At 45.0% G+C, this 6,000-nt stretch overlaps 1 protein-coding gene across 1 annotated transcript in view; it reads right to left on the bottom strand.

The window, feature by feature from the left end:
• The window catches only part of RHEB (Ras homolog, mTORC1 binding), a 52,290-nt gene that overhangs the window by 19,799 nt on the left and 26,491 nt on the right, over window positions 1–6,000 (bottom strand). The window lies entirely within an intron of this gene.

Raw genomic sequence — 6,000 nt, 5'->3', positions numbered from 1 at the left:
CAGTGAGAGGCCCGCGTACCTCAAAAAAAAAAAAAAAAAAAAAAAAAGTGATCTGAATGCTCTAGCTGTGGACAGTCTTTTCCTCTTGTGAAAAAGTGAAATATATTACATAAAGTCTGAGTTCTAGAATGAACCAAAAGCACACAACTTGTCATTAATTTATAGCAAGTCTGGTGTCAGAGCACGAAGAGCTGATATTAACTGAAGTGCTAAGAACTTTCAGTACCTAGAAAATTAGCACTTTTATTGAGAGAGGACAGCAACAGAACATGTTCTGTGTGAAGCCATCATCTCCACTTAGCTGAAAGATGCAAGCCATTTGTCACAACAACCTTTCCCTATCTGGGGGGAAATCAGACTCAAATAACTTCGGGAAAATTCACAATTCTAAGGAGACAGACTTCAAACAAATGGAGAGGAAAGAACTATTAATAGTAACAGGATATTAAAAAGTAACCATCTGGTGCCCTGTTCACGAAATGGAACAGATTTCTTCCGTACACCCTGTCCCAGCCATCTTGACTCACAATGAGTCTTCAAATCTCCTGACTGGAGCCGGGCAACAGAATCTATCCCTTGAACAGCTGAGAGAGGACCCACTTTTGCCCACTTTGTCCCACAGACAAAAGAGAAAGCAAAAAGAGACAGATGAAAATCAGGAGAGAAAACCGTTAACAAGGAGGAGAGAGAGACCTTATCTGAAATGATGAATTCCACTGGGAGAGAAAGGATGGCTGAAAGAGAAGCAATAGTTAAAGATACTCATACTAGCACCATACTTCTCTGATGTAGGCAGGGCTGCTAGAATCAGGGGAGTGAAAATTACAGACCAGACTACTCAGGCCAATTGCCACACTTTATATCATTCTTGTGCCCTTTCTGAAAATTATCACTTTAATGAAATAGTCAAACTAGACGAAAACTGAATCAGAATATATCAAGATAGGGAGTACCCAATATAAACTGTTTTCATCATTTCTAAGAAAAAAATTCGATTGGAATTTGTTTTCCCCCCCGTTGTAACCTCTCTGAGCTTGGGACGCTTAGTGCCCTGACTGTGCTCTTGGTCACCGTCGGCCAGGGGCAGTCATGATGCTCCTGGGTGAAAACCTGCCCATCGACACCTCAGTCAGGTAAGATCAAAGGTGCGTCTTAGACTCGATGAAAATTCTGTAAGGAACGTTGGTGGGCAACAAACCTGTAACCTTCAGTCAGAACCAAGCAGTTGTGGTCGTGAAGTATAATGGAATTATTAGGAAAAGATCACTGAAACAAAGCATTCATTCATTCAAGAACGATTTTTTGAGCGCCTGTGATCACCGCCAGCATGGTTCTAGGTGTTCGAGACACTGCAGTCTCTGACCTCGGTGAGCTGACATCTCAGTAAAAGGAGGAAGAAGCAGACAGAGAGGCAAACAAGACATACACACAGTCAGGTATCTTCTCTGTGAGAAGCATCCAGGCAGAGCCTAAACTGCAAGTGAAGAAGTAAGAAAGGCAAGGAAAAGTGAGAAGGCAAAGCGGCGGAGCCTGCGAGAACGGCTGGAGACGAGGCAGGACACGTTATTGGGACACGGTGAGGAACACAGGTTTTTATTCAGAATGTGACGGGAAAACCAAGGGTTTTGAGCGGGGAGTAACTGGTCTGATTTATATTTTAGAAAGATCACTCTGGCTATGCTGTGAATACTTGAAATGGACAAAAATGGGTAAGGACATCAGCAGAAGCCCACAGTATAGCGGCTACACGGACTACCCGTGGGCAGAGGATGACGGCGGCCTGCACTAGAGGGCGGAGACGGCAGGGGTGGGGGTGGGAAATGGTGGATTCTGGATGCGCTGCGCAGGTAGAACCAAAAGGATTTTGATTGACTGGAAGTAGGTGTGAGAGAACGGAGATCAGGATGACTCCAGAGTTTTTGGCCTGAGCAAACGCAGGATTTACCACCTATCAACAGAGGGAAAGCCTGGAGGGGCAGCACAGGGGGAGGGGCGAGGGAGGGGGCAGGGGCTGGGCATGTTCAGCTGGAAAGCCCACGAAATACCAGTTCAGGGGAGAGGAGAGGCTGGGGGCTGTGGTGAGCCAAGCAAGTGTTTGGAGAGCGAGGGTCACAAGAAAGCAAGGTCAGAGAGAGCCAGAGGGGCACCCGTGATGCCGGGTCAGAAAAACAACGAAAATTCAGCCAAGGAGGCTGGGGGAGTACTGGCTAGTGAGGGAAGAGACATACGAGAAATAAGATATTAAGAAACGTTTTAGTATTTCGTTGCATATAAAAAGGATGTAAATCCTCCTACACATGGCAGTGAAATGAAACTGAAGACCTTCCATCTGCCACAGGAAAACTGCCTCTTCTTGTTACTATAGAAAAAAGGGAAGGGTAATGAGAGGTATGTCTGTCAGTTCCATAAACCAGGAACAGATTCTCCTACGCCCTCCTTGTGTAGAAAGGCAAAGCTGGCTCTCTCCTGGTGTCACTTTCCTCTCTCCCTCCCTTTTTCAATCACTGGGGCAGCACAGGGGGAGGGGGGAGGGAGGGGGCAGGGGCTGGGCATGTTCAGCTGGAAAGCCCACGAAATACCAGTTCAGGGGAGAGGAGAGGCTGGGGGCTGTGGTGAGCCAAGCAAGTGTTTGGAGAGCGAGGGTCACAAGAAAGCAAGTTCAGAGAGAGCCAGAGGGGCACCCGTGATGCCGGGTCAGAAAAACAACGAAAATTCAGCCAAGGAGGCTGGGGGAGTACTGGCTAGTGAGGGAAGAGACATACGAGAAATAAGATATTAAGAAACGTTTTAGTATTTCGTTGCATATAAAAAGGATGTAAATCCTCCTACACATGGCAGTGAAATGAAACTGAAGACCTTCCATCTGCCACAGGAAAACTGCCTCTTCTTGTTACTATAGAAAAAAGGGAAGGGTAATGAGAGGTATGTCTGTCAGTTCCATAAACCAGGAACAGATTCTCCTACGCCCTCCTTGTGTAGAAAGGCAAAGCTGGCTCTCTCCTGGTGTCACTTTCCTCTCTCCCTCCCTTTTTCAATCACTGGAGAAATTAATCCAATTTCCAACCTAAAACCCTGAGACTGCCCTAAGCAGACTAATAGCCACTTACTAGCTAAACCTACTAATAAGCAAGGTAATAAGAGATTTCTAACATTGGATAGTCACAAAGTAAGATGTGTATTACTAAAGTGTATTGAGAACCCCTAATTCATACCCTGCTGAGAGGTCTACCCACCACGCGATGCTTGGTGACGCTGCAAAACCCCTAATGAGAATCCCCCGACTTGCTGAGAGCGCCTTTATTAACTCACCAACAGGGCTACCCTGAGACGGCAGAAACTGTGAACTGCTGCTATGTTTTCCTTTAAATGATAAACCACCATTAGTTAACTTTCATCATATCAATTTAGTTTGCATGAGTTGTGAGATTGACACTACAGTATATAAAAAAAGCTACATCTGCATGGCAGTATTTGGTCTAGAAAGTTCCCCAAACTAGAAAATATTATTATGGTTTCATTGACATTATTCTCCTATACCCCTATGTTAAAAGAAGATGACATAGTCGCAGCATTTTTGCTTTTGCAGTGATACTTCACAGAGACGTGTTACTACTGAACAGTTGATAGAAACAACCTGTTCTATATTATAAAGTTAAGTGTAAAAAGAATCCCCAGATTTACAGAGTACTGCGTTTTTTAAAACCAAAAAACTACCCATTCATTTATGTTCTAGCAATGAGTTTACGATAACCAATGAGTTTATGATAACCATTCCCTTTCTCATTCCTTGTTATCTCTGAACAATGTTTGTTTTTTTGTTTGTTTTTTTGCAGTACGCGGGCCTCTCACTGTTGGGGCCTCTTCCGTTGTGGAGCGCAGGCTCCGGACGCGCAGGCTCAGCGGCCACGGCTCACGGGCCCAGCCGCTCCGCGGCACGTGGGATCCTCCCGGACCGGGGCGCGAACCCGCGTCCCCTGCATCGGCAGGCGGACTCTCAACCACTGCGCCACCAGGGAAGCCCTGAACAATGTTCTTCTACTAAATCATGGGCGAAAGGGTGGAGGAAGGATTTCTGCCCTGTGTTAGACGGTCAGAAGCCTGGTAAATGGAATGTGATGTCTGGATATGTCTCATGAACTTTTAAGGGATTCACATACTCTGACAGTCATTTCTGCTCTTGCCTAAAGATTTAATAAACACTGTTAATTCATTCTTTACTATTTAATAGTAAGTATTAGATAGGCAAACATTAACATCATGATTAAAGTTGATGCTGACAGCCTTCAAAGTAGGGTCATATCATTGTTTTTGAGATGCTATCAAGGTAAGAAAGTTGTACTTTCACTGGGTCCATTCCTTACATATAAAGAAAAAAATGTATTTATATTCAACACCATGACTCTCCTTCCAACTTAATTTTAAATAGCACAAGATACACAATTATAAGAACAACTTTGATGGGCAGAGCTTACCACGAAAACTATCTTCTACTGTTCTATGACTAAAATTCCCAAATGAGCCTTATCTCTTTAAGGACACAAAATTAAAAACTGCTACATACAGCAAATATTAAGGGCAAGATCACGGCTTTCTTCTGTTCTTATCCCAGTGGCGGACAACCAAACCTGTTCAGGTCGCGGTAAAATGAGTCTGCTCCTCATGCCGGCAGACTGTCACGTGCCAGCTAACACATCAACACCGCATCAGCTCAGGACGCCTCCTTCCTGATACCGGCAGGGGTTACTTCAACCTCTCTTCCCAGAGTTAGTTTAGCGACCAACAGCTTTCCTTCCCTGCCACCAGCACACCAGGACATGAAGGACAGCTGAATATTTTAAGCCAGAAGCTGGCAAACTCTTCCTGAAAAGGGCCAGACAGTAACTATTTTAGGCTTTGTGGGCCATATGGTCTCTGCGGCAACTACTCAATGGCTCTGCTACGGTAGAGCAAAGACAGCCATAGACGGTATAGTGTAAGGGAACAAGCAGGGCCATGTTCTGATAAAACTCTAGGGTGCTGAAATCTAAAATTCACAGAACACTCACATGTCACAAACATTATTCCTTTTCAAATATTAAAAATGTAAAAACCATTCTTTGCTCATGGGCTGTACAAAAAGGCAGCGGGGCCTTTGTGACCTGAAGGCCATAGTTTGTCCACCCCCCTGTCGTAAGCTTCTTTTTAAGTGTCTCTCTTGCAAGCTTTGGGCAGGTGGAGTCTGTGAATCTAGCTGTTAAAGTCCATGAACCTGGCTGTGAAGTCGGCTTCGTGTCTAACGTGCCAATCGGTTTGACGAGTCCCACGTTTCAATCTATGTGCTCCGGGTGAGAAATCCGAGGTGAGTCCTGGTGCCCAGAACCTAAGAAGACTGGTTCAGGGCCTACCTAGGGTTCTAAGGTAGCACAAAACAAGACCAGCTTCCCTGGATGGAAGTGCTTCAGGTTCTCTTCCATGATCCCTAGAATCAAGACTTTGTCGTAGTTCTAGAATCCTTCGGGAAGATTCTGAAACCATGGACTGAAACTAGACGAGGTAAAGGCTGTGACTGGTTCTGGTCTTGGGTGCTTTTTTCTGCACATGGCCTGAAATGCCAATAGGCTTTGGAGCCAACTTCTCAGAAAATGCTGCGAGGGCTCTCTCCAACCCCCGACAGCTCTTTTCTCCACAGCCTCCTCTCAAGTCTTTAGAACCAGAAGGGGCTGGGGGACTAGCGCTTCTACAAGAGTAAGGTACAAAGGATCTGGAGTGTGTTCATCCTTTCTTTTTAAGCTTGGAATCCCTAAAAAGGGCTACTGTTGAGAAGGAAAAAGATTTTGCTCTCTACTTGTTTTCTTAAAGCAGCATCTCTAATATGAGGTTCCAATGTAAAACTGGATTCCTATGGAGAGGAATAACAATTTCTAGACGGTGGGACCTAGACACTGAATAAAAGTCATTCAGTGTAAAGTGGGTAAAGCTTTTGGAAGCTTTTTTGGGCCCCCAGTTGGAGATCTATAGGTT

This window comes from Physeter macrocephalus, chromosome 5, assembly GCF_002837175.3.
Source record: "Physeter macrocephalus isolate SW-GA chromosome 5, ASM283717v5, whole genome shotgun sequence".
NCBI classification, from domain to species: domain Eukaryota; kingdom Metazoa; phylum Chordata; class Mammalia; order Artiodactyla; family Physeteridae; genus Physeter; species Physeter macrocephalus.
This window is presented reverse-complemented; position numbering and strand designations above follow the sequence as displayed.